The sequence below is a fragment of the Carya illinoinensis genome, chromosome 10 (genome assembly GCF_018687715.1).
Source record: "Carya illinoinensis cultivar Pawnee chromosome 10, C.illinoinensisPawnee_v1, whole genome shotgun sequence".
Lineage (NCBI taxonomy): Eukaryota > Viridiplantae > Streptophyta > Magnoliopsida > Fagales > Juglandaceae > Carya > Carya illinoinensis.
In genome coordinates this window covers 23,399,821-23,427,500 of record NC_056761.1, presented here as the reverse complement: position 1 = coordinate 23,427,500, position 27,680 = coordinate 23,399,821, and the positions used below count along the sequence as shown (strand labels likewise).

The 27,680-nt window shown below is 38.4% G+C and overlaps 1 non-coding gene across 1 annotated transcript; it reads right to left on the bottom strand.

The window, feature by feature from the left end:
* Nucleotides 1-11,007: 11,007 nt before the first annotated feature.
* Nucleotides 11,008-11,115, bottom strand: LOC122280232. Its single transcript, XR_006229817.1, has one exon. It is a non-coding gene; the product is annotated as a small nucleolar RNA R71 (small nucleolar RNA).
* Between the last annotated feature and the right edge of the window lie 16,565 nt (nucleotides 11,116-27,680).

The window sequence follows — 27,680 nt, the reverse complement described above, 5'->3', positions numbered from 1 at the left end:
AAGAGTTCTTTCAATCTCCGGATCAACAGGAATAATGTCACGAGATCTAGTACGACGCATCCAATGTCAGAAACACACCTGTAGAACAAATTAAAACAAAGTTCTAAATTAAAACCAAGATTACTTTGTATCGATATTGACAAAAAAAATAAGAATAAACTAATCCCCGGCAACGGCGCCAAAAACTTGACCGGTGCAAAACTGCAAGTGCACAGTATCGTAGTTTTATAGTAAAGTAATAAGTAGAGTATCGTCCTCAGGGATTGGTACCTTACTCTTGCCAAATACCAAAATTTTACTAATCTCAATTTTATCTAGAGGAATCGCTAAGGTTTTTGTAGTTGCAAATAAACTTAGATCAACTCAAAGAGAAATAAGCAAAGAAAATAAAACTGACTTTCAAAGATCAAATTCAATGGGGAAGAAACCTTCTAGGAAATCGATTTCACCATAATTCTTCACTATGCTTTTCTCATCCAGTTAATTTAACTTAAACCTCTTTTGTCTATTAGCAAATCTCTAATTCATCCAAAAGCCTCTTTCGATAGTCAATTGGAAGTGATTCTAGTTTATCAATTCACACAAGAGTATGCAAATTAAATAATCAAGAACGCAATAAGACCAATGATTTAATTACTACACAGGTTCATACAAGTCTTTCGATCTCTATACTTACCTATGCTGAAATATCCAAGATCTACCCTATGATTCCCTCTTTCGATAGCAAATCACAAGATTAATAATCATCTAATCAATGGCCAGTTAATTAGAAGCATTAAACTCAGAATAAATCAGATAAACAAAGAGAGAATTGCATTAAATTAGCATGGACAAACAAGCATAGTTCGGAATTAGGTTACATCGTTTTCCTAGAAAGAAGAAAATTTAGCTCATACTAGAATTGGAATTCAACATAAACGAATTCACCATAATTGTTCTGAGAAGATGGGAAGAAGAAAATAAACACTGAAAAATCCTCCTTGCAGCCTCAACTGGTCGTCAAAAGCTCAAGAGAACGATTCAACGCCTTTCTCCCGTCCGTGCTCGTGTATGAATCCAACGTACGTGCAATAAATTGGAATTCCGTCTCCAAAACAAATGATTTGAATCCCTCTAGCTATGTTTTTCTCTCCCAAAGAGTGTTCTCCAGTCAAAAACCGCGGCTCTAGAGTGAAGAATGGCCTTTTATATGGTCCCACGGCGGAAAACCTAAAATCTGTCAAAATACGATGTTTGCTCGAGCGGGTTGTCGAGCGCGCGTCGAGCGTTCGACTTTGCCTGATTTCGCTCGAGCGGCCTATCGAGCGCACATCGAGCGTTCGACTCTGCCTGATTTCGCTCGAGCGGCCAATGTCTCCGCTCGAGCGATCTTCGTTTTTCAGCAACCTGCTCGAGCTCCCTGTCGAGCGGCAGTCGAGCGTTTGAATCTGCCTGAATTCGCTCGAGCGGCCAAAAGCCTCCGCTCGAGCGAACTTGTAAAATCTGCAATATGAAATTTTGCAAGCCATCAATATCTCTATTTTTATTGACTCTGGACTATCTTTTAAGAGATATTCATAGCATGCATCATACCTATTTCTCTTCTGATCATACATAATCTATCTTCTGGTAAAGGTTTTGTGAAAATATCTGCTAACTGATCGTGTGTGTTTGTGAACTCTAATATTATATCGCTTTTCTGCACATGATCTCGAAGAAAATGATACCTTATTTCAATATGCTTAGTTCTAAAATGTTGTATTGGGTTCTTTGAAAGATTTATAGCACTTGTATTATCATATTTGACTGGAAGGTGATTATACATGAGTTTAAAATCTTCAAGTTGTTGCTTCATGTAGAGAACTTGAGCACAACAACTATCCGCAACAACATATTCTGTCTCAGCAGTAGATAGTGCAACATAATTTTATTTTTTACTAAACCAGGAAACTAGTACATGACCTAAGAAATGACATGCTCCACTAGTGCTTTTTCGATCTATTTTACAGCCAGCATAATCTGCATCTATGTAGCTGATTAGATCGAAAGATGTGTGCTTAGGGTCCCATAACCCTAGGTTAATTGTACCACTAAGATATCTAAGAATGCGCTTAACTGTAATTAAATGTGATTCTTTTGGAGATGATTGAAAGCGTGCACATAAGCACACACTAAACATAATATCTGGTCTACTGGCTGTTAAATATAATAAGCTACCAATCATACCTCGATATATCTTCGAGTCAACTGGCATACCGGATTCATCTTTATCAAGTTTAGTTGATGAGCTTATTGGTGTTCCAATTTCCTTAGCATTTTCCATCCTAAACTTCTTCAGTAATTCCTTAATATATTTTGATTGATTGATGAATGTCCCACTTTTTGCTTGCTTAATTTGCAATCCGAGAAAGAATGTAAGTTCTCCCATCATGCTCATCTCAAATTCTTCCTGCATAGTCTTAGCAAAAACTTGACACATATTTTCATTAGTAGCACCAAATATTATATCATCAACATAAATCTGAATCAAAAGAATATCATCATTTTCATATTTAATGAAAAGAGTTGTATCGATTTTTCCTCTTGAAAAATCTTTTTCAATCAAGAAACCACTAAATCTTTCGTACCAAGCTCTAGGAGCTTGTTTAAGTCCATATAGTGCTTTTGTAAGTTTGAAAACATAATTTGGGGAAATATGATTTTCAAAACCTGGAGGTTGCTCAACATATACCTCTTCATTTATAAAACCATTTAAGAAAGCACTTTTAACATCCATTTGAAAAAGTTTGAAATCTTTATAACAAGCATATGCAAGTAGCATTCGAATAGCTTCTAATCTTGCGACAGGTGCATATGTCTCATCATAATCGATTCCTTCTTCTTAATTAAAACCTTGGGCTACAAGTCGAACCTTATTTCTAGTAATGACTCTTGACTCATCTTTCTTGTTTCTAAAAACCCATTTTGTTCTAATAATAGTATGATTTTTGGGTCTAGGAACAAATGTCCAAACATCATTTCTTTCAAATTGATTCAACTCTTCTTGCATAGCTAGAATCCAAGATTCATCAAGAAGTGCGTCATTAATATTTTTGGGTTCAATTTGATATAGAAAAGCAGTATGATTGCAAATATTTCTAAGAAATGATCGAGTACTTACACCTTGTGAAAGTTCTCCCAAAATTTGTTCCACTGGATGATCTTTCACAAATTTTCACTGTTTGGTTGCATCTTGTATTAAATTTTGATGATCTTTCCTGATGGCTCCATGTTGAACTTCCTCTATTGTTTTCTCTTTGTTGAGACTGAGACTTTCCGTATTATTTATACCTCTTGTTTCTTCATCAATAGATTTCTTGGAGAGTGAAGAATTAGATTTATCAAATACTACATGCATAGATTCTTGTACAGTCAAAGTCTTTTTATTGAATACTCTATAAGCTTTACTATTAGTAGAATATCCAAGAAAGATACCTTCATCAAATTTTGCGTCAAATTTGCCTAAATTATCCCTATCATTCAAAATAAAACATTTGGATCCAAATACATGAAAGTAACTAATGTTGGGTTTTTTCTCATTCCAAAGCTCATAGGGGGTTTTATCTAACTTAGACCGTAGCATAACTCTATTTATAACATAACATGCAGTACTTACCGCTTCGGCCCAAAAATAACTAGGCAAGTTGTTCTCATTGAGCATTGTTCTTGCCATCTCTTGAAGAGATCTATTTTTCCTCTCTACTACCCCATTTTGTTGAGGAGTTCGAGGAGCAGAAAAATTATGCACAAAACCGTTTTCATCACAAAATGTTTCAATATTTTTATTAAGAAACTCTTTTCCCCTATCACTTCGGATACTTGAAATAGTATAGCCCTTTTCATTTTGAATTCTCTTGTATAACTTGGTAAAGGCATTATGTGCCTCATCTTTATGAGAAAGAAAGATAACCCAAGTATATCTAGAGAAATCATCAACAATAACAAATGCATAATATTTTCCTCCTAGACTTGCAACTCTATTTGGTCCAAAAAGATCCATGTGTATCAGTTGCAATGGTCTAATAGTGGAAATATGTTTCTTAGTTTTAAAAGAAGTTTTTGTTTGTTTACCAAATTGACATGCATCACAAATTTTGTCTTTAAGAAAATATGTTTTTGGTAAACCTCTCACAAGATCATTTTTTGAAACTTTGGAAATAAGTTTCATGTTAGCATGATCTAGTCTTCTATGCCATAACCAACTAGAGTCATTTTGAGCTGAAAAATAAATTGCATCTTGTGGGGTAATTTCTTCAAAATCGATTGTATAAACATTGTTACTTCTAAAAGCAATAAAACAAATATTACAATCATGATCATTCAAAATAATGCATTTATCCATTTTGAAAGTAACTGTAAATCTTTTATCACATAATTGACTTATACTCAAAAGATTATATTTTAGACCTTCAACAAGTAGAACATTTTCAATTATGAGAGAAGATTCATTACCAATTTTACCTATTCCCACGATCTTCCCTTTCGAGTTGTCTCCAAATGTCACGTGTCCTTCTTCTTTAGATCTAAGATCAAAAACTTAGTCTTGTCTCCCGTCATGTGTCTTGAACATCCACTATCTAAAAACCATTTGTTTTTGCTTGTGGAAGACTTCATGCATACCTATAAAAACAATTAAAATGATTTTTCTTGGTACCCAAGTTCTTTGGGTCCTTTATTTATTAGTATTAGAAGAAACAAGATTTTTAGGTACCCATATGGCCCTAATAGTCATTGTATGATTTCTTCTAATAGGACAAGTATGATAATTATGACCATTTCTATTACAAAAATTACAAATAGCATGTGATATATGAAAAACTTGAATGATTATAATAATATCCTTTTTTGACAAAATTATTTTTATGAAAAGAATTTTGAATATTAGTCTTTGATGTAGAATGATTATCAAAAAATTTTTTATAAGGTTTGTATTTTTGTTTTGGCATATATCCCAAACCTGCCTTGTCAAAAACACATCTTTGACTACCAAGAAGTTTTTCAAAATTTCTTTTTCCATTCGTAAAGTTTTCAACAATATTTTCTAAATCGGTTTTCTTCTTATTCAATTCAAGATTTTCATCTTTCAAAATGATACTTTCTTTTCTTAAAATTTCAATTTCATTTGTTAAAGAAATTTTTTTTTTCAAAACAGTATATTTGATACCCAATTTTTCAAATTCCTCATAAACCTCTTCTAAAACATTTTGCAATTCTTCATATGAATGATTTTCAATATTATCAAGATTTGTTACCTCAATGTCATCTTTAGCCGTAAGACAAAGATTTGCTGATTCTTCATTGCTTGCTTCACTATCTGAGCTACTTGAATCATCATCCCATGTAGCTTTCATTGCTTTCTTGCCCTTGTTTCGATTTTTTTTTAGTAGAGGACAATCTGGCTTGATATGACCAGGTTTATTGCATTTATAACAAATTAAAGTGTCATTTTTACCTGAATCTTTCTTGGAAAACTTTTTGAAGGATTTCCTCGAAAGAGTTCTATTTTTCTTCAAGAACCTCTGAATTCTTCTTGTTATCATCGCAACTTCTTCATCTTTATCGTCATTTTCCTCATCTTCATCACTTTCACTTTCATGAGGAACAACTTTAAGTGCTAAGCTCTTCTTTGGCTTTCCTTCTTCTTCTCCTCTTTTCAATGTGTACTCATGGGTGATAAGTAACCCGATGAGTTCATTGACTTCGAGCTTCTTGAGGTCTCTAGCTTCAAGAATCGCTGTAACTTTTGATTCCTAACGTTTTGGTAAAGAGTTGAGAATTTTTCTTACTATCTCTACCTTGGAATAAACTTTGCCAATAGCTGTCAAGCTGTTTATGATGTTAGTAAAATGAGTGTGCATACTAGAAATAGATTCATCATCATTCATCTTAAATATTTCATATTCATGAGTAAGAATATAAATTTTTGATTCCTTGACTTGCGAAGTTCCTTTATAAGTTACTTCCAAGTTATCCCAAATTTCCTTTGCCGTAGCGCAATTCATTATTCTATTAAATTCATTTCCATTAGGAGCATTATATAATAACTCCATAGCAGTTAAATTTAAAGTATAAAGTCTATCGTCTTCACGATCAAACTCTTCTTCTTCCTTTTTGACCTTTACTCCATCAACCACTTTTGTTGGAATATAAGGTCCATTTACAATACATTTCCAGATTTCTCTACCTTGAGCTTGAAGAAATATTCTCATTCTAACTTTCCAGAGTGAGTAATTATCTCCACAAAAGAGTGGAGGCCGACTGCTAGATTGACCTTCACCAAATGAAGCTGCAATGTTAGCCATAAGACCTTAACTCAAAAGATAGTTAATCTTATAATAGAGCTCTTAGCTCTGATACCAATTGTTACTGATCATAGGCAGCACCTATGTCACCTAACAATTGTACCTACCAGACTAGCCGGCCACCGTCTCTACCGGTGCACCGTCACCTATGGTCGGAGAGTCTTTCTTCGGTGACACATTCACAAGCGAGAGTTCCCATGAGTGATCTGCTTGTATGAATAGTACAAGTCAACTAGCTCTGACACCAATTGTTGCGCAGATGACTAACACAAGAGGGGGGGTGAATTGAGTTGTATTAAAAAAATAACAATTATAAATCAAATATATAATATAAAATATAAACAAAATATGAAATAACAATAAATATAAAGAGTAAGGGTAAGAGAGAAGCAAACTCAGTATGTTAACGAGGTTCGGCCCCACTGCCTACGTCCTCGCCTCAAGCTACCCCTTGAGGATTTCCAAATTTACTATTCAACCTCCTTCAGGTGGAGATAGAAACTTATTACACCTTTGAACAACATCGTTACAAAGGATCCGTGTAGAACACCCTCTACACTTGCAATCACCTTACACGTGTTGATTCAGCTATTCCCCGTGTAGAATACTTTCTACATGCACAAGGGTTATACACACCCTTTTTCTGATACAAAAGCTGATAGTGGGTAGGTTATCAGAAAACACTCCTCAATGAGTGAAATAAGAACAATACAGCGCAAACTATATCTCTCAAAATGAATAAGGATTAAGACTCAATGCTTAGAGAAGAGAGAATGAAAGTTTTGAATGAATGTTGTATGCTCTTGGTGTTGTGAATGTGAAGCTCTCAAATGATCAATTTATAGGCATATGAGACTTCATATTCAAATTTAAAAAGATTCACATGTCAAAGACAACATCATTCATTTTTTTCAAAAAATTCAAATAAAAGGTTCTTCTTTTTCAATTGTCAAAGACAACATCATTCACTTTTTCAAAAAAATCAAACCTAATCTTTTACTTTTGGCATATGACAAAATGAGCACACTTTCCTTTTCAAAAAATTCAAACCTAATCTTTTACTTTTTGCATATGACAAAAGGAATACACTTTCCTTTTCAAAAAATTCAAACCTAATCTTTTACTTTTTGTATATGACAAAATGAGTACACTTTACTTTTCAAATTTTTCAAACAAAATCATCTACCTTTTGTATAAGTCTAAAAAAGCATCAATCACTTTTGAAAATATTCAAATAAAACATGCACATATGAAAGATGACAATCAATCATCTTTAATATTTTCAAAATTTAACCCTTTAATCAAGGCATGCACATGCAAAAGATGACAATCAATCATCTTTCAAAATTTTCAAATTTAATTTTCAAAAAAATTCATGCACATGTGGAAAATTTATTTTAATGCTTTATGATAAAATATTAATTTTGAGCATTAATCCTAATTTCGAATTTTAAGAGATTTACAACATTACTCTATGACTTTAATGTGAACTTGTTTCCTTCTTACTCATGCTTGATTCTTTGATGTGCTTGATTCTATTGTGTGAACAACTTGAGTTTGAAACTCCTTTATTCTTTGAATTCATTTGTTATCATCAAAATCCATGTGTAGATTTATAATCACATGAAACTTGAAACCTTGGGTTCAACACTATTAAACCAAACTGATTTTCCATATAGTGAAAAGATTATGGCCATGCCGCTCCTACCAAAATTCAAAGTACCCCAAATAGATATGTACAATGGGTCCAAAGATCTTGTGGACCATCTTGAGAATTTAAAACCCACATCACGCTCTATGGTTTCCCTAGGAAAATTGCCTGTCAAGCTTTCTCCTTAACCCTAAAGGAGACAACAAGAGGGTGGTTCAGAACCCTCAGGCCGAGGTCAATAAACAGTTTCGTATAATTGGCTAAGTAGTTCCTGAAGCAATTCATGCCCAACAAAAGACGCAGGTGCCCAACTGCCTATCTACTAATGATCAAACAAAAGGAAGATGAGAACCTGAAGTCCTACCTTATCCATTTCAGCAAGGAAAGGCTAACAATGGATGACATAGACGAGAAGATTACCCTCGCCACCCTCCTGGGTGGGATCTGGCCACGCAGTCCCTTCATGGATGAATTGGTTAGAAAGAATCCTTCCACCTTGAGGGAATTTATGAATAGGGTGGATGATTTTGTTAACGCCGAAGATACCTTATAAGCATTGGTGGATCCAAGGAAGGAAGAAAACAAGACCGAACGGAGAAATGAGCAAGTTGACAGGAAGCTTGGATCAAATAGTCAAGATAAAAGGAAAGAAAGGCTGCTAGACCACAATCACAGATTGATACATAGCAATCTGAGCGTGCCAGAAGATGAGATGGACAACAATGAACGACATCAAGCTAGGACAGGCAGTCGTTATTTCAAGTACCATCAAACAAGGTCACATTAGATTGAAGACTGCACAACTATGAAGAAAAGGGTGACTAAGCTGGTAGGGATGGGAGAGTTGGAGCGGATGGTTGTAGAACGCTCAAAGCCCAAAAGGCGACATGAGTCTGGACGCAATTCTAGAAGGAGTAATAGTCCTGACCAGCGACGCCAATGACGAACTAATGCCAATAGCAACAACAGGGACAAGGCACCCCCAAAGGGTGATAGGAACAAGACACCTGATGAGTGTGCGAAAGTGCACTCTATATACCCTATTATTGGACTAAAATACTAAAATGTGAATAGAAATCATAGGAATTAATGTGTATTCTCAAATTGAATTTCTATTTACGTTGGGATACTCCTAAGCAGTTTTTTTATGTCTAATTTCAGAGTTTATAAAAGAGCAAGTCAAGCCCAGCCAAATTCAAAGGAGGACATTCATGGGGTTTGAGAGCAATTTGGAAGAAAAGAAAAAGAAAAAAATCACAAAATGAAACCACAAGAAGTCCAAGTCCGAAATTCGCTATGAGACAGTCTGGACATATTTTAGTCTTTTGACTGTATCTTTTTACTCATATATTGGATTGATGCGATTCTTGATGCATTGGAAAGATATCTTAAAGGGCTATAACTTTGTCTCTAATAAGGATTTCCAAATTAGAACTCCTGAAGGCTGTACATGGCTGTCAAGATAAGTCCTAAAATTTAGGCGATTTTTTTATGCGGAAATCAAGAGGACATTAGGGTTTCTTTCTTACCCTATATAAGCATATCATTAGCACGAAATGGAGGGGAGGAAGAGCCACAAGAGGCAGATCTGAAGAGAGGAGAAAATTACTTCCATGGCCACCGTTCGTTTCAGTTTTTTCTAGAGATTTTTGTTGTCCATTATATTTATGGGTAACTAAATTCTCAAGTAGGGTTAGGGATGAACTTGCATATTAGATGGTATTTCTAATTTATTCTTAATTCATGTATTTGATTTTCAATTGCTAAAACTCTCTTGTTTTATCATTCTCAATTCATCATTGATGTTTTCTTCTCCGAATAATCATAGAATTTATTGTGTTTATGGATTCAGTCATGCTTTTTCTATTGAATGGATTAGTTCTTTAATTATGTTTGGATTAATTATTTATCTATATTGATTTAGTTTTTTGCTGCAATATCGCTTCCTGAGTATATTGTCGTCATTGGATTTTATCAATAGAGGTAGTAATTCACGTTTTTTAAAAGTTGTGAATATTTTTTCAAAGGGTTACATTTGATTTAAGTTTGGTTTATAAATCTATACCTTCCGATTGGGAATTGCGGGAATTGAGTTCCTAATTGAGTTATCCAATGAATTAAGAATAATTAAAATACCAGATTTGTGCAAGGGATTCCCGACGCTCTACTGTTTGTTAAATTTGAGTACTTTTTCTGTTAATCACTTTGCTTCACTTGAATTTACATTTAAAATTAATCTTTGTTCTCTCTATTACTTATTTAATATTTTTTCTTTAGTTTCTTTGTTCCTCTTGCTATTCTTTTAATTTGTCTCCCTGTGGAATCGACACCCCAAAGCTGTGCTACAACTACCGCTTTATTCTTTGGGCGTAATCAAATTTTGGCGCCGTTGCCGGGGAGACGGTAGAAGAATTGTGAGATAGTTTTTCTTTTCAACAGTTTGTAAAGGCGGTAACTTCGTTCCCTATTTTAGCTTGCTGCATCTTTTTTTTATTTTCTTTTTCTTTTTGTAGTTTTTTTTTTAGTGTTGGGTTTTTCTCTACCTTGCATGCACATGTATAGAGACGCCTTGGGTCGATTTGCTTGTAGACCTGTGTTAGAGTCAGAGTTTAATTTTTATGATCATTTGTTTGATAATTCTTCTAATTTTGAGAAAATGAGTGAACATGAAGATCAATCCACTAGGACCCTTCAGGATTACCTCCACCCTACACGCACAGCCACACCATCATGCATCATGTTTCCAGCTAATATTCGCCAATTGGATTTTAAAACAGGGATGATACAGTTACTCCCTACTTTTCATGGCTTGGAAAATGAAAATCCATATGTGCACATTAGGGAGTTTGAGGAAGTAGTTGCGACTTTTCATAGTCAAAATGCAACTGATGACATTGTGAGACTTAAATTCTTTCCTTTCTCTTTGAAGGATAGAGCTAAGAGTTGGCTATACTCTTTGAGACCACGATCTATTGGGTCATGGAATGAGATGACTCAGGTCTTTTTTAATAAATACTTTCCCCAACATAAGACCAATGCTTTAAAAAGACAAATCTCCACCTTTGTACAAAAGGACAGTGAGACTTTGTATCAGTCTTGGGAGAGATTTGAGGAGCTATTGAGTATGCGTCCTCACCATGAGTATGAGAATTGCTGCTTAGTGAGCTATTTTTATGAGGGACTTACACCTAGAGAGCGTCAATTTGTGGAGATGATGTGTAATGGTGAGTTATTACAGAAAGATCCTGATGAAGCCATAGAATACCTCAATGAGCTTGCTGAAAAAGCTCACACTTGGACTGGACCTAGTGCTACTAAGAGCACAAATAGGTCACGACCTGCAGGAAACCTAAATGGTGGTGGAATTTACCATCTCAGGAAAGAAGATAACCTAAAAGCTAAGGTTGAGATGCTCACTAGAGAGCTAGAGGCGTTGAAGACTAAGGACTTAAAGCCAACACACGTGGCTAATCATGCAGAGTCTTTTGGACCATGTTTTGTGTGTGGTGGGGTAGATCACCTTGCCCAAGAGTGTCCCACATTGGCTGAGATGAGAGGAATATATGAGGAACAATGTAATGCCTTAGGTATGTACAAGAAGCCTTTTACACATTTCTCTGACACCTATAATCCGGGGTGGCGTAATCACCCCAATTTTAGCTGGAAGTCTGAAAACCAGCCACCTGCACAACCCCCTAGATCATATCCTACACCATATCATGCACCTTCATCTTCTAGGAGCCCCTTATAAGATAATTTACATGCTTTTATTGAGGCACAAGGTAAGACTAACCAAAAGTTTGAATCTTTGATTACGCAGGTTATTGAAGAAAATAAGGAGATAAAAAGCCAAGTGTCCAAATTGATGAGCTCCTTGAGTATGAATGAGCGAGGTAAGTTTCCTTCTCAAGCTTAATCTGTACCCCATGGTCAACACATGGCACAAGAGAATTTGAAGGATGTGAATGCCATTGTGACACGAAGTGGTAAGTCATTACACATCCCAACAACGAACAAATCAGAGGATGTGGAAGAGGATCAAAGCAATAGTGGTGCCGAGCTGCCCAAAGAAGCCAAGGTAATAAAGAGCCCAGTTAAGGTACCATTTCCTCAAGCTTTAAAACTGAATAAGCGAACTTTGGATCCTAACAATGAAATCTTGGAGAATCTCAAGCAGGTAAAAATTAACCTCCCTATTTTGCATGTTATTAAACAAGTTCCTACTTACGCAAAAGTTCTTAAAGATTTGTGTACAGTCAAGAGGAAGCACCATGTTAAGAAGACAGCATTTCTGACAGAGCAAGTTAGTGCTCTAATTGAGCAGCGGATTCCTCCCAAGTACAAGGATCCTGGTTGCCCAACCATTGCATGCTGCATTGGAAATCATGAGTTTGGGCAAGCTTTGCTAGATTTAGGAGTTAGCGTGAATCTAATGCCATATTCTATTTATTTGTAGTTGGGGTTGGGAGAAATCAAACCAACCACTGTGGTATTACAATTGGCTGACCGTTCAGTCAAAGTACCCCGGGGTGTGGTAGAGGATGTTCTAATTCAAATTGATAAATTTTATTATCCTGTTGATTTCCTAATCCTTGACACTAGCTCTGTTGTTGATACTACTTCTAAAATTCCTGTGATTTTAGGTAGGCCTTTCCTTGCCACTGCTAATGCTCTTATTAATTGCAGGAATGGGCTCATGAAGCTTTCTTTTGGAAACATGACTCTCGAGGTGAATATCTTCCATATTGCAAGACAGCCAGAAGATGATGACGAGAGCCACCAGACATACATGATTGACTCACTCATAGAAAAGGGAGTTTCTATAGCTCATGATTTTGACCCCCTTGAGTATTTTCTTGTTAATTCTGAGTTTGATTCTATCAGTAATCCATCTGATGTAGTTGATATTTGTGCTATCTTTGATAGAACTCAGGATTATGGCACTCAGGCCTGGCAACCGAAGTTTGAGGAGTTGCCTGAGAGAGAGGAAAAGCAAATTCCTTCAAGTGTGGAAGTACCCAAAGTTGAACTGAAACCTCTGCCTAAGGGTTTAAAGCATGTTTTCCTTGGTCCAGGTGATACTTTTCCTGTTATTATCTCATCTGAATTGTCTGAGTCTCAAGATGAGAAATTAATTTGGATCCTAAGTGAGCATAAATCAGCCTTAGGTTGGAGCATTGCTGATATAAAAGGTGTTAGTCCCCTAGTCTGTTCTCATAAAATTAATTTGGAGGAAGGAACTAGCCCTCGTAGAGATCCCCAGCGTAGGCTTAATCCTATTATGAAAGAAATGATGAAAAATGAAGTGTTGAAACTATTAGATGTATGAATCATATATCCTATTGCTGATAGTAAATGGGTAAGTCCTACACAGGTTGTTCCTAAGAAGTCAAGTGTTACTGTGGTGAAGAATGACCTGGGAGAGCTAGTCCCTACAAAACTTGTGACTGGGTGGCGGATGTGCATTGATTATAGAAAATTGAATGCTGCCACCCGAAAAGACCATTTTCCTCTCCCTTTTATTGATCAAATTCTTGATCGTGTGGTTGGTCATCCTTTCTATTGTTTCTTGGATGGTTATTCTGGTTATTATCAAATTGAAATTGCATTAGAAGACCAGGATAAAACCACTTTCACTTGTCCTTTCGGTACTTATGCTTTTCATAGAATTCCATTTGGATTGTGTAATGCACCTGCTACTTTTCAACGTTGCATGATGAGCATTTTTAGTGACATGGTTAAAAATTGCATGGAAGTTTTTATGGATGACTTGACTGTTTTTGGATCTACTTTTGATGCATACTTATTGAATTTAGAGAGGGTGTTGACTCGCTGTGAGGAGAAGGAATTGGTTTTGAATTGGGAAAAATGCCACTTTATGGTACATTCAGGTATTGTGTTAGGGCATATTATTTCTTCTAGGGGGATAGAGGTAGATCAATCTAAGATTGAATTAATCTCTAAGTTGCCTACACCTAGGACAGTAAAGGACGTGAGATCCTTTCTTGGTCATGCGGGCTTTTATAGGAGGTTCATACAGAATTTTTCCACCATATCTAGACTACTATGTGACCTCATAGCTAAAGATGCCCCATTTGAGTGGACACATGATTGTCAAGAGGCCTTTAAAACGCTAATTGGCAAGCTTATCTCAGCACCCATAATGCAGCCACCTGATTGGACTTTACCTTTTGAGATTATGTGTGATGCAAGTGATTTTGCTGTAGGTGCTGTACTTGGACAGTGAAGGGAGGGAAAGCCTTTTGTCATTTATTATGCTAGTAGAACTCTAACTAGTGCTCGGATGAATTACTCCACCACTGAAAAAGAGTTGCTAGCTGTAGTGTTTGCTTTGGATAAGTTTCGTGCTTACGTGATTGGTTCTCTTATTATTATTTTTACGGATCATGCAGCCCTTAAGTACCTTCTTACAAAGAAGGATGCTAAGGCACGATTAATACGATGGATTTTACTTTTGCAGGAATTTGACATCACCATCAAAGACAAGAAAGGAGTGGAGAACGTAGTGGCTGACCATCTCTCGAGGCTCACATTTGAGGACACCTCTGACCACCTACCAATTAGGGATGATTTTCCCGATGAGCATTTACTATCTATTACTTCTCTACCATGGTTTGCTCATATTGTGAATTATTTGGCTGCAGGTGAGATACCGGTGGATTGGAGTGCTCAGGACAAGAGGAAATTCATAACTGAGGTACGTAATTTCTATTGGGATGATCCTTTTCTTTTCAAATACTGCCTTGACCAAATTTTAAGGCGTTGCATCCCTGATGAAGAGATTGCTAGCGTCTTAGAATTTTGTCACTCTCAAGCTTGTGGGGGCCACTTTTCAATGAAGAAAACCGCTGCAAAAATTCTGCAGTGTGGATTTTATTGGCCCACCATATTTAAGGATGTAAACATCTATTGTCGCTCATGTGAAAAGTGTCAAAAGTTAGGAGTTATATCCCGTCGTAATATGATGCCCTTAAACCCAATTTTAGTGATTGAAATTTTTGATTGTTGGGGCATTGATTTTATGGGACCATTTCCTCCTTATTTTGGATATCAATATATTATTGTGGCAGTAGATTATGTGTCAAAATGGGTAGAGGCAGCAGCTTGCAGGAGCAATGATAATAGGACGGTAATCAAATTTCTCAAAGAGAATGTGTTATCTCGATTTGGTACACCACGTGCTATCATTAGTGATCGGGGTACACATTTTTGCAACCGTTCTTTTGAGGCTTTGATGAAAAAATATGGGGTGGTACATAAGATCTCTACTGCCTACCACCCCCAGACAAGTGGACAGGTAGAACTTGCAAACAGGAAAATTAAGCAAATTTTAGAAAAAACGGTCAATCCAGATTGCAAAGATTGGTCTTTAAGACTAGTTGATGCACTTTGGGCCTATCGTACAGCTTTTAAAACTCCCTTAGGTATGTCACCTTATAGGCTTGTTTTTGGGAAGCCTTGCCACTTACCTGTGGAGCTCGAGCATCGAGCTTATTGGGCCATCAAGCATTTCAATTTTGATATGGGAGAAGCAGGTAAGCTTAGAAAATTTCAGTTGACCGAGTTAGAGGAGTTGAGAAATGATGCTTATGAGAGCTCTAGAATCTATAAGGCTAAAATGAAAGCGTTTCATGATAAAAATATTTTGAGAAAAACGTTTAAACTTAATGATCGAGTGTTTTTATATGATTCTAGACTCCATAAGCACCCAGGAAAACTTCGGTCTAGGTGGACTGACCCCTTTTTAGTAAGGAATATTTTTGTAAATGGGGCGGTAGAAATAGAAGATCCTAAGGATGGTCGGATCTTTAAAGTAAATTGTCAACGCCTTAAAATATTAATTGATAGGCAAGTTCCGGAAGTGGAAGACATTCCACTTGTGGATCCAGTCTATCAACCTTGACCACACCACCAAGGTATGTGTTTTTTTATTTATTTTGTTTTGCTTTGTTTTGTTTTTATTTTTTCTTATTTTCTTTCTTTTCCTTTTTGTTTGCTGTTGTTTTCTTTGTTTTTGATTGCAGGATAGTTTCATTTCGTCATTTCAGATTACCATCTTTGGTGTTTAGGGAGCTACCCACATCACTCATCAGGTGTATTCTACCATTTTCAGTTACTCCCCATTCAATTTTGATTCTTAAACATTGAGGACAATGTTTCATCTAAGTTGGGGGGTGGTGGTGCAAATTCAGTTTTTAAAATGCTTGTTGGAACTCTGTGGCATATTTTCATGTGTCAATTTTTTTTAATTTGCATCACATGTGCATCATTTTCACATGTGTACTCATTCTCATTCATAGCCATCTTCGTGAATTCACCAAACCCACCAGATCATTTTTTGCTGAAACATTCACAGAATCCTTAATGCACTTATCCAAGTTTTGTGGTAAGATGGTGGTTTGACACATGTAGCTAGAGAACTCTTTTGCTTAAGTTTTCATGTGAGTTTGGAGAGGATTGAGAGTATACAAATGCAGTAAATTGTGATAAGCGTTCATTGATCTGTTGAATTGGACACTTCTTTTGAGAATATCATTACATGGTTTGCAGTACAATGGTGGATATACTTGGGATATGACGAAGGTCAACTTAGGATTAACGTTTGAGCCTTTCAAGCTATCCTTTCCATCATAGACCCCTAGTAGCCAACTTTGAGCCAATAAAACACTTGTAGCTTTTTCTTTTCATATGCCCATATCATCCATGCCTCTCCACGTTGGAGTATAACCTATACACAGATTTTCTTACCCTTTTTACTTCCAAGTGTATACTAGGTGTGGGATTTGTATTTTCTTTCTTTAATTTTATCATTTTCAATTAAAAAAAAAAAGAGAAGAAGAAGACGACGGAAAAAAAGAGAAGAGTACAAGTTGCAAAGTGTTCAATTGAGTGAGCTCCAACAAAAAAAAAAGAAGTTGGTATAGATGGAAAGAATACAAAAGTAGCATGTGTTTGTCCATCAAATTGTTGAAAAAAAAAAAGGAAGAAGAAGGAAAAGCATTATTATTTGATAATCTGAAAAGTTTGAGAGTATATTAAGTGAGAAGTGTGGTCTATTGAGATATTTAATAAAATTCCATTTGTATGTACTTGAAAGTTTTTGAATCCCTTTCATCCTTTTTTTTCATATAACCCTAAAACCAAGCCACATTACAACCTTTTGTGTTGACCATTCTGATCCTAAATAAGCTGTTGAAAAGATTGATGGAAGTCTCATTTGTTAGTGTTCCTATCATAAGATCAATGTTTGCTTGTTGCTTGTACATAATTGCCTAATTTTCCATGAGAGTGTATATACACCCATTGTCAACTCCATAGAGAGAGCCCTTACACGAAACACTATTATACCCGTGAGTTATGGAGTTGAACCTTTTGCTTAGGATGTTCTTGATGTTGCATGTGTCAAGGTTAGTGGTACGATGGTTATGGCTTGGAGAACACACACACACTCTGTGGATTGCTATAGGTGGATTGATCTTGATGGGTTATTGGATTCCTTAGATTGTTTTGATATGTGAATCTGGAAAGTGTGACTTGATGGCCTTTATGTGTGATTTTCTTTGGTCTCTTTCGTTGTTTTGACATGAAAATTGCTAGGGACTAGCAAGGAGTAAGTTGGGGGGTGTGATGAGTGTGCGAAAGTGCACTTTATATACCCTATTATTGGACTAAAATACTAAAATGTGAATAGAAATCATAGGAATTAATGTGTATTCTTAAATTGAATTTCTATTTACGTTGGGATACTCCTAAGCAGTTTTTTTATGTCTAATTTCAGAGTTTATAAAAGAGCAATTCAAGCCCAGCCAAATTCAAATGAGGACATTCATGGGATTTGAGAACAATTTGGAAGAAAAGAAAAAGAAAAAAAATTACAAAATGAAACCACAAGAAGTCCAAGTCTGAAATTCGCTAGGAGACAGTCTGGACATACTTTAGTCTTTTGACTGTATCTTTTTACTCATATATCGGATTGATGCGATTCTTGATGCATTGGAAAGCTATCTTAAAGGGCATGTCCACATCTAGTTGAAAGGCGCATGTACGGAGGCAAGGTATGAGGAAATATATCTAATAGACAGGGCCCCCAAACATAAAAAATTTGATGCTTAGGCAATCATATCATTCAGGGAGGAAGATCAAGAAGAAGTGTTGTACCCACACGATGATGCCTTGGTAGTTACCCTCATAGTAGCCAATTATACAATCAGGCGAATACTAATTGACAACGGAAGCTCGGCAGATATAATATTCTAGGAGGCTTTCACTAGGATGGGTATTAGTGCCAATACATTAAGACCCTCCCCGACACCACTAAAGGGTTTTTCTGGAGATACAATACAACTAGTTGGCATTATTACCCTCCCATTGACCACCAGGATGGGACGCAGACGACCACCACCATGACCAACTTCTTGGTGGTGAAGGCCCCATCCTCCTATAACACCATATTGGGGAGACCAACACTCAATAATCTCCATTCGGTTACATTAACTTACTACCTTAAGATGAAGTTCCTAACTGATGGAGAGTTGGTGGGTGAAGCGTGTGGTGAACAAACTCTGAAGCGAGAATGTTACGTATAAGAATTAAAGAGCAATCAAAACGAAGTGTGTGCCATCGTAAGAGGAAGTGAAACGTTAGCACAAGGAAGCTTTGGCAGTGTCTATGGAAAAGAGCGTGGAGGTCAGAGATGAACAGAGCCTGCAACAGGCTGAAGCCAACAAGCCATTAGAAATGGTAACATTGTACCTCGACTGCCCCAGCGCTAACACACGTATTGGGACCCAAGTCCCTCCAGGGGACAGAGAAGCTCTAAAGCAGTTGTTAATAGAGCACAGGGATGTTTTTTCTTGGAGCCATGAGGAGATGCCTGTGATAGAAAACAATGTTATCGAACATCGACTATGCGTAGATTCCTTGCACAAGACGGTGATCCAAAAAAGAAGGTCGTTTAGCGCATAAAAGTACGTCACCATTAATGAAGAAATGAAATGTCTACTCATTGCTAAATTCATCAAGGAAAACTATTATCCGGAGTGGTTGTCCAATGTCATCCTAGTGAAAAAGGCAAATGGGAAGTGGAGAATGTGAGTAGATTTCACCGACTTGAATAAGGCCTGCCCAAAAGATACTTTCCCTTTGCCACATATTGATGTTATCGTAGATGCAACAGCAGGACTCAAGATGCTGAGTTTCATGGATGCCTATTCAAGCTACAATTAGATCCGCATACACCCAGCATACAAGGAAAAGACGTCGTTCATTATAGATCGGTACTATATTGCTAACAAATTATGACGTTTGGTTTGAAGAATGCAAGTGCGACTTACCAAAGGTTGGTTAATCTAATGTTTAAAGAATAGATTGGGAAGTCCATGGAAGTATATGTAGACGACTTGCTTTCAAAAAGTAAAGAACCCATCTAGCACGTTAGTGACTTGCAGGAGGTGCTCAGAATCCTACTTCGTTACAGGATGAAGTTGAACCCCGTAAAATGTGCTTTTAGAGTCAAGTCAAGAAAGTTCTTGGGATTTATTGTGTCCAAGAGAGGAATTGAAGCTTCTTCCGAGAAAATAGAGGCCATCTTCAACATAAAGTCATTGAGAAATCTGAACTACACTCAGCGACTAGCAGGAAGGGTAGTCACCCTGAGTAGATTCATAGCTAGGTCGACGGAAAAATGTCTCCCTTTCTTCTGGGTGCTACGTAAGACTCACCCTTGGAATGAAGAATGTAACGAGGCCTTTGAAAAGCTAAAGCAACATCTAGCCAACCTGCCACTCCTAAAGCAACCAAAGAAAGGTACATACTCTACACATATCTAGCAGTCTCCCCACACGCAGTTTCAGCCATCTTAGTAAAAGAAGAAAGAGTCACCCAGCTTTCTTGGATACTATGTAAGTTAGGCTTTGAGGGGAGTGAATGTAAGGTACCCCCGAGTGGAGATGTTAGCCTTTGCTTTGGTGATGGCGGCCAGAAGGCATAGGTAAATTGGGAAGGAAGTGGGCATCCTAGGCTCAAACATTCTAGAATGGGCTCGTGACATGGTTGAATATTTAGACATAGGTAAATTGCCCAAAGGAAAGGAAGAGGCGAGGAGAATAAGGAGAAGGGCGGCGAGATTCATGCTTATCGATGGGATCCTTTAAAAAATGGGCTTTTCAACCCTGCTACGACAATGTATCTCACCATAAGAGTTGTAGTATGTTATAGCAGAAATACACGAAAGAATATGCGGGAACCATTCTGGCGAAAGTCTCTAGCCGAGAAGGCAATAAGGGCTAGGTACTATTGGCCCAATGCACTAAGGGATGCTTGAGAGTTTACTAAAAGATGCGCCAAATGCCAAATGTACGCACCGATGCCTCACACCCCCCAGAGGAGTTAACCTTCATGACTGCACCCTGGCCCTCTGCCCAATGGGGCATGGATCTAGTTGGACCTTTTCCTCCAAGGAGAGGAGGCGTGAAGTTCATGATCATCGCAATGGACTATTTTACAAAGTGGGTAGAGGCAGAGTCACTGGCAACCGTGACAAGGTTTTTGTGGAAGAAAGTTGTCTGCACGTACGAGATCCCGCAACGCATAGTCACAGACAATGGGTGCCAGTTTGACTCAAACTGTTATAGGGAATGATGTGTAGAGCTGAAGATAAAAGTGAAATACTCCTAGCTGGGTCATCCACAAGCAAACGGACAAGCAAAAGCAATGAATAAAGCATTACTTTCAATCCTAAAAAAGAGGCTTACAGAGAAGAATGGAGAGTGGGTGGACGAACTACTAGGAGTACCTTGGGCATATAGAACTTTAGTGAAAACCCTTGCGAGAGAATCCTCATTCACACTAGTATATGGGTGTGAAGTGATCCCCCAATCGAAGTAGAGATGCCAAGTTTTAGAATACACTACTTCTCAGTGCCTCGAAACGACAAAGTAATGGAGGAATACCTCAACCTATTGGAAGAGGAAAGGGAAATAGTGGAAACAAGGATGTTGCAAGAAAAGACTAAGGTCGAGCAATATTTCAACAAGAGGGTAAGGCCCAAGACATTTAAGATAGGGGATCTGATCTTGAAGGAAAACGGGGTGACCACTAAAAAAGATGCAAATTGGGACCTATATGGGAAGGACCATATGTGGTAGTAGCAAATAATAGACCTGGGTCCTACCGCTTGAAGGATAGCCAGGGCAAGGAGTTACCGCACCTATGAGACGCAGAGCACTTAAAGAAATTCTATTCGTAGCAGTGTCATTTTTTTCGTTTTACATTCATTACATTTACTTATTATAATTCCAATTGTCATCACCTTTTCGTGTTGTTGTCTTTCTATGTGAGAAAGTACCTCAGGGCGAGAAGTTTACTAAATCTAGCGTGCAAGTAAAAAGGGCTTGGAGGTTATCAGACCACGCTACCCTTAAACACCTATGACAAGCCTTAGCAGCTTACGGTGTTATGTAAAAAGGGCACGGAGGTCATTAGACCACACCACCCTTAAATACCTATAACAAGCCTTAGTAGCTTGTCGTGCCATGTAAAAAGGGCGAAGAGGTCATCAGACCATATCACCCTTAAATACCTATGAGGTGTCTTAGCAGCCGGCGGTGCCACGTTAAAAGGGTGCGGTGGTCATCAAACCATGCCACTCTTAAACACCTATGAAAAGTCTTAGCAGCTTGCCGTGCCATGCAAAAAGGGCACGAAGGTCATCAGATAATGCCACACTTAAACACCTATGACAAGCCTTAGTAGCTTGCGATGCCATGTAAAAAAGGTGTAGAGGTCATCAGATCATGCCACTCTTAAATACCTATAACAAGCTTTAACAGTTTGCAATGCCATGTAGAAAGGGCTCGAAAGTCATCAGACCACGCCATTCTTAAACACCTATGACAAGTCTTAGCAGTTTGCAATGCCATGTGAAAAGGGCACGGAGGTCATCAGACAACGCCACTCTTAAATACCTATGACAAGCATTAGCAACTTATGGTGCCTTGTAAAAAGGGCTTTGAGGTCATCAAACCACGCCACCCTTAAACACCTATGACAAGCCTTAGCAGCTTGCGATGCCATGTAAAATGGGCACAGACGTCATCAAACTGCCACCCATAAATGCCTATGGCGAACCTTAGTAGCTCACAGTGTCGATCAAAGCGGACACGGTGCCTTTTAAACAAAAATCATTGATAGCCAAAGTAAAACATGTGGAAAAGTTAATTATGGCTAAAACAGAAAGGCAGTAAAAAATCTGAAAAGGTTACACTAGAATCATCATTACAAAATTGGAAGCAAACCAGAGTTATTATTACAAAGTTTTAGACAACTTACACAAATTACAAAGTGGAATGAAGAAGTACATAGGAGATCAGACGTCATTGTTTCCAATAGGCGGCGGCAGAGGAGGGACGTCCCTAAAGGTGTCTGGCATTTTAGCCCACTTGTAGGTGTCAACACGATGGTGGTCAGCTGCTTCGGAGTGAAATAAACTCCAATCCAAAGCCGTAAGGTCAATAGAGGGGTCAGTAACCAAACGAGACCTGAGCCTTAGGATACTGGCACCATAATCGTAGGTGAATGCGCCATCTCTGGTTGTAGGGACAAAGGTTAATTGGGCGTGCAAGCGTGCAACTTCTGCCCGGGTGGCATCCAACTCATTCTTTTTCTCAGTTAGTTGTTGGTCCTTTGAGAGAAAGGCCAACTACAGTTTCCTGTGCTCCTCACTAGAGTCCTTACGGCTCTCCTTGTACTGCTCATGCTTTTGCCTAAGCTTTGTCAAAGCCCCTGGTGCCTAAAAAAGATCAAGAGAAGTGAGGCGGCCCTTTTCCACAGCTGCCGCCAACTCTTGGACCAACTTGCAATTGCGTTCTTGAGAACGGGCTAGCTCCTCGCGAGTAGAGTCTAACTCCCTAGTAGGGGCGAGGAGGTCAGCGTTGAGGCGGTCTCATTCAAACTCAAAGTCCCTTTGATTGTAGGAGAGCTGAGACCTTGTAAAATCTCTCTCTGATTCCAAGAGCCTTAATGCAAAGTCATCCCTGGCTTTCGCCTCTTAGGCATTGTGTACTTCATCACAAAACCTAAGGACTTCGCTTTCAAGAATTTCTAGGTCACCATGTAAGGAGTGTGAATAGCATTTCGATTGCTCAAACAAAATTTCCAGCTCCCTCTTCCTCTCGGAGAGCACCTCCATCTCCGCCTTCTTCACCCTCCATCTCTCAAAGACGGCCTTTGCAACATAGCACAGTTTTTGCCTTTCTCGGACCTCTTCCTCTAGGCGAGCCTGGTCCACCAGAATCCAAGTCACTAAGTCATTGATTGCCTACGAAAAGACGTGATACTCAAGTCAAAATTGCAAATAAACAAACAAGGAAGAGGAATAGGAAAAGCTATGACATTACCTCAAAAAGCCAATTATTTAGCCGGCTAGCCATCTCGGTGGTGGCCTCAGCTTGTGCATTGGTGGAAGATGAGGAAGCACCACCATGAATTTCTCCAGGGCCATGGACGCCCCCCGGTAGAAAACTCTCATTAGGCCCTGGGTTGAGTCTGCCCCTCACTCTAGGGAACACCCGAGACCCCTAGATTGGCAGGTGGTGTTGGTGTACGCCAAGTTTGCATCTATCAAATGGGTGCCTTCGCCCACTAGGCCACCCAAGCCATCAAGAACAAGGGACTCAGTCTCTCCACTAAAAGAATGGGTGAAGGGGGAAGGGATGGAAAGGCACTCGCTGCTAACATTCAAAGAAAGGTTAGTGCCCCCAGATATGGTAGGTGCTGGGGTCTCAAGGAGGGGTCGCTTGCCTCAGCCTCCTCACACACGTCCTCATGCTAAAGATCATGCTGCCATTCATGCCGCCCCCACATTTTCTGTGCTAGCGGGGATAGTATATGCCCCTCTACCTATGGCAGTACTTGCCTTTCCATTGTGCACGCTCTTAACTGAGGGGTGTGCAGGGTCTTTTATCATGATCGGGTGAACTTCCTCACCCACGATAGGACCCAAGTTGAAGGTGGTAGTGACTTTAGCATCCAACTCGTCCTCCCCCACTATGTCCTCAAACACAGGAAACTCAAAGATGGGGCTAGATGAAAATGTGTGCGTTTGTTGGGGGGTCTCAAGTTGGAAGGTGGTGGCCAGATCAAAGAGGGCCAGACTAGCCAAACCCTTAGCATCTCCCAGGCCTAGGGAATGCACCTACACATTAAAGGCGCCAGGGACAGAAGGTGGAGTAACGAATGGTAGTGTGGATGTTTGGGAATGGTCGTCCATTGGGAGCATTAGAACTCTTCTTTGCTTCAGGGTAGGGGAAGGGGTGTCTTCAGAGCAGGCCCTCTTCTTCTCCCTTTTTTCTTTCATTTCTTTTTTTCTTTTTCTTTTTCTTTTCTTTCCTTCTTCTCTTGTTTTTCTTTCTTCTCTTTCTTATCATTATTCTCTTTCTTATCTTTCTTCTATTGCCTATCTTGGCTGTCATTCTTGTCCTTCTTTGGAGATTTCTTTGGCAGAGAGGGTGAAGTTACGACCAAAGTCAGAAACAAATGCCCTTGAACATGGGAGCTACTGGGGGATAACAGGAAATGATCAATGTGAGCAGGGGTCAGCAAGAAATCAATCCAAAGATTGTCAAGGTGAGCCTTAGCCAAGCACGAACAATCTTAATTAGGGCCAGTTCTCTGTCAAATAGGGGCTCCATACTCGCACAGACCTTTCTCTTCAAGGATTATGCCCCAATTGGCTCTAATTCGAAAATCTCACTAGGAGGTCTCAAAGGCGTGGAAATCCCAGACATTACCAGTAATGTAGAAAACTTACTTGTCTAGTCCTTCGCATTGGAATATCGTGTTTTGAATTGATTCAATGTTTTCCATTTGTCTTTCTTGAGGAAGCTCAGAACATTACCCTTGGTAGCTGGCTACAAGTTGTAAAAAGACAAAAAACTCATGAGCAGTTAGGTCGGGGTAAAACTCCTCGAGTGGCTCCAGGGCCATACAGAACACTATACAGGCGCAGAGAAAAGCCGTCAATGTGAAGGGGTGGAGTTGAGCAAGACTAAGCAAAGGAGGTCCAGAATGTCTTGCAAAGGGCGATAGAAGGGAAGCCTTAACCCGTGGGCGAGCAAAGCTAAGGTCAAGGTGACCTTGCTTGCGAAACCCTCATCGTCAACACATCCTCCAAAGGGAACTTCCAACAACGTTGTGCTGAGAATGTGGTACTCTTCCCAAATCACTGCCAAGTCCCATTGCCAGAGGGCTAAATGCCACCCAAACCCTTCGTAGGTTGGGACATCTAAAACATAGGACGATTGCACGTCAATGAGATGAGCAAAAATGTTGCCGTACTCAGCCATGGGAAGGGAGGGCGAAGATTGGTAAATGGTTGATGAAGGAGGTACAAGGTAAAGAGAGAGAGAGAGTAAAAAAGAAAGCATGAGCAAGGAGGCACATGTAAGAATAGATCGTATAGAAAGAAGGAAGAGTAAAAGGGTCGAGAGTGGTATGTTTGAATATTGAATATGAAGGGCCAGTCGTCATAGGCATCATGACCTGATAGATGAGCAGAATGGTAACCATTGCATGTAATCCCATAACCGTCGTCACGTCAACAGTAAGTCACCAATACCCCTATTTCTTGAAAGCTGGAAATTGCGGGATAAGAAATATGATGGGACAAAGGGGTAACTGTTGGGTTCAATGCAAAATGGGCCTGTGGGTGATTAAAAGGCCTGAATGTCTAACTCCATTTGACCTACAATAGCGACAGAGTTCATATATTAAAATTTGGTCAGTACAAAATCAAAATCATGAGGGAAAATTCACTACAATAAAAAGCATAAAGAAATTCCCCACACCTTGGGGCGAAGGGAATTAGCAGAGTAACTGGAGGGTCCATTTAGTGTTTCCAATACAACAGGGAATGGTCTTTATCACACGGCCCAAGCTAGAGATTCCAGGCCCAGTAGGGTTCTATGTGCCGCCTTGCATGAAAGGATAAGAATTCCATGCAAGTACATGATCACTCCAATTATTCAAGGATAATCCAAGCTGATAAACATCACATGAGATAGGTATCCAGTGAGCATGATCTAACTCAACCTAATGCCTATATATATACCAGGTAATCCCAAAGACAAACTCAATCTAAATTCTTGATTAGTAGTGTGTTACTCTTTACTGATTTAAGTATCGGAGTGTTTGTAGGTGTACAATGTTGACATCCTCTCACATTTTGCATGTGAACAGTTACGTTTGGGTGGTGGAATACATCATTAACAAATGAGATCCCTTCTATCATGGGATTATAGTTGTACTAAGTAATTATCATATGAGTTGTGTTTCATGATGAGCTACCATACTAGGAGTGGCACTGGTGTCCTCCATTCTAACAGAAAACCACCAACCTCTTGGAAGTTAACATGATATTTGGTTTAAATGATCTAACTAGGAAAAGACTCTCTAAGAGTACTAGTGTTGGCTTAGCCAAATGCCAGTGAAAACAAAAACATACCTCATTTCACACTAAAGCTACTGCATTGGATTAGCTAAAGGGTGAGAAGTGAAGTTTTGAGCTACAGTAAATTAGATCCACCAGTTATATTTAGCGTGACACTATCCAGAGACCAAATGTATATTTTATTCCATTAAATTCTATCAACTGCCCTCTTTTCCTTTCCCTCGTATTTCTCACTGTTTCATTGGCCCCCGTGTTCTCTCTTTTTCTCTCCATTTTCTCTCTTCTCTCAACAGTTGCCTCTCTATTTCTCGCTACAAATTCTTTTTCTTACGTTCACTCAAGCAATTTTCTCTCTTCCTTCGGGAGCTAGGACAAACGGCAAGGGTTTCCTTTCTAGGCAGGGTGTGTTGGTATCCTTTACAATTGGCTCAGTTGTGCAATTTCTATTGTGTGGCAAGGGTAAGAATTCGTTTTCTTGTCCATCTTGTTGGTAGTTCTTTTGGTTTGGATTTTAGTGGAAGTGCTTCTGGGTTGGGATAAGTATAGTGGTTTGTTATTCAAAATTTGTTCTAAGGTTTATGGATTTTAGATTCTACGAGTTGTTGATCTGTTGATCAGATAAATATGCTATGTTGCTGCTGTAATTATATTTATATATTAAACATGCATAAAACGAAGTGAATATGACATCTTTAATTGTCTTGTAATTGTTCTTGCTACTTTGATGAATGTTTGGTTGTTGTTGGTGATTTTTTTTTTCTCTCTCTAGTCAGCTTTGAGTAATGTTTCTTAATATTAAATGTATGTATATCAAATGAGCTATATATGACAGAAGTGGCTGCTACAAAAACGGTTTGTTAGTATAAATCTTGATTTATCACCAATTTTTGATGAATCTTTATGGAATAAAATTGAAACTATTAGGACCTAACTTGAACAGAAATGAATTTGACAATTGATGTCTGAAGTGTTTACTCAAAGAGTATGTTGTATGTTGTAAACTTGATTCATGTGGTACCAAGTATTGTGAATGTTTGTTGAAAGAACGGCTATATTATAAAATTTACGAAGGAAATTTACGAGATTTTAAAAAATAATTCTATAACTACATCTGCATTTCTATCCACATCTTTTGGATATGTTGTAATTAACATTTTGTAAGTTTTGGATACACATTTTTTATTTTAGTGGCTATGCAACTGATGAGTAGTAACTATGTGATCAGATATGATTCAGTTTTGCT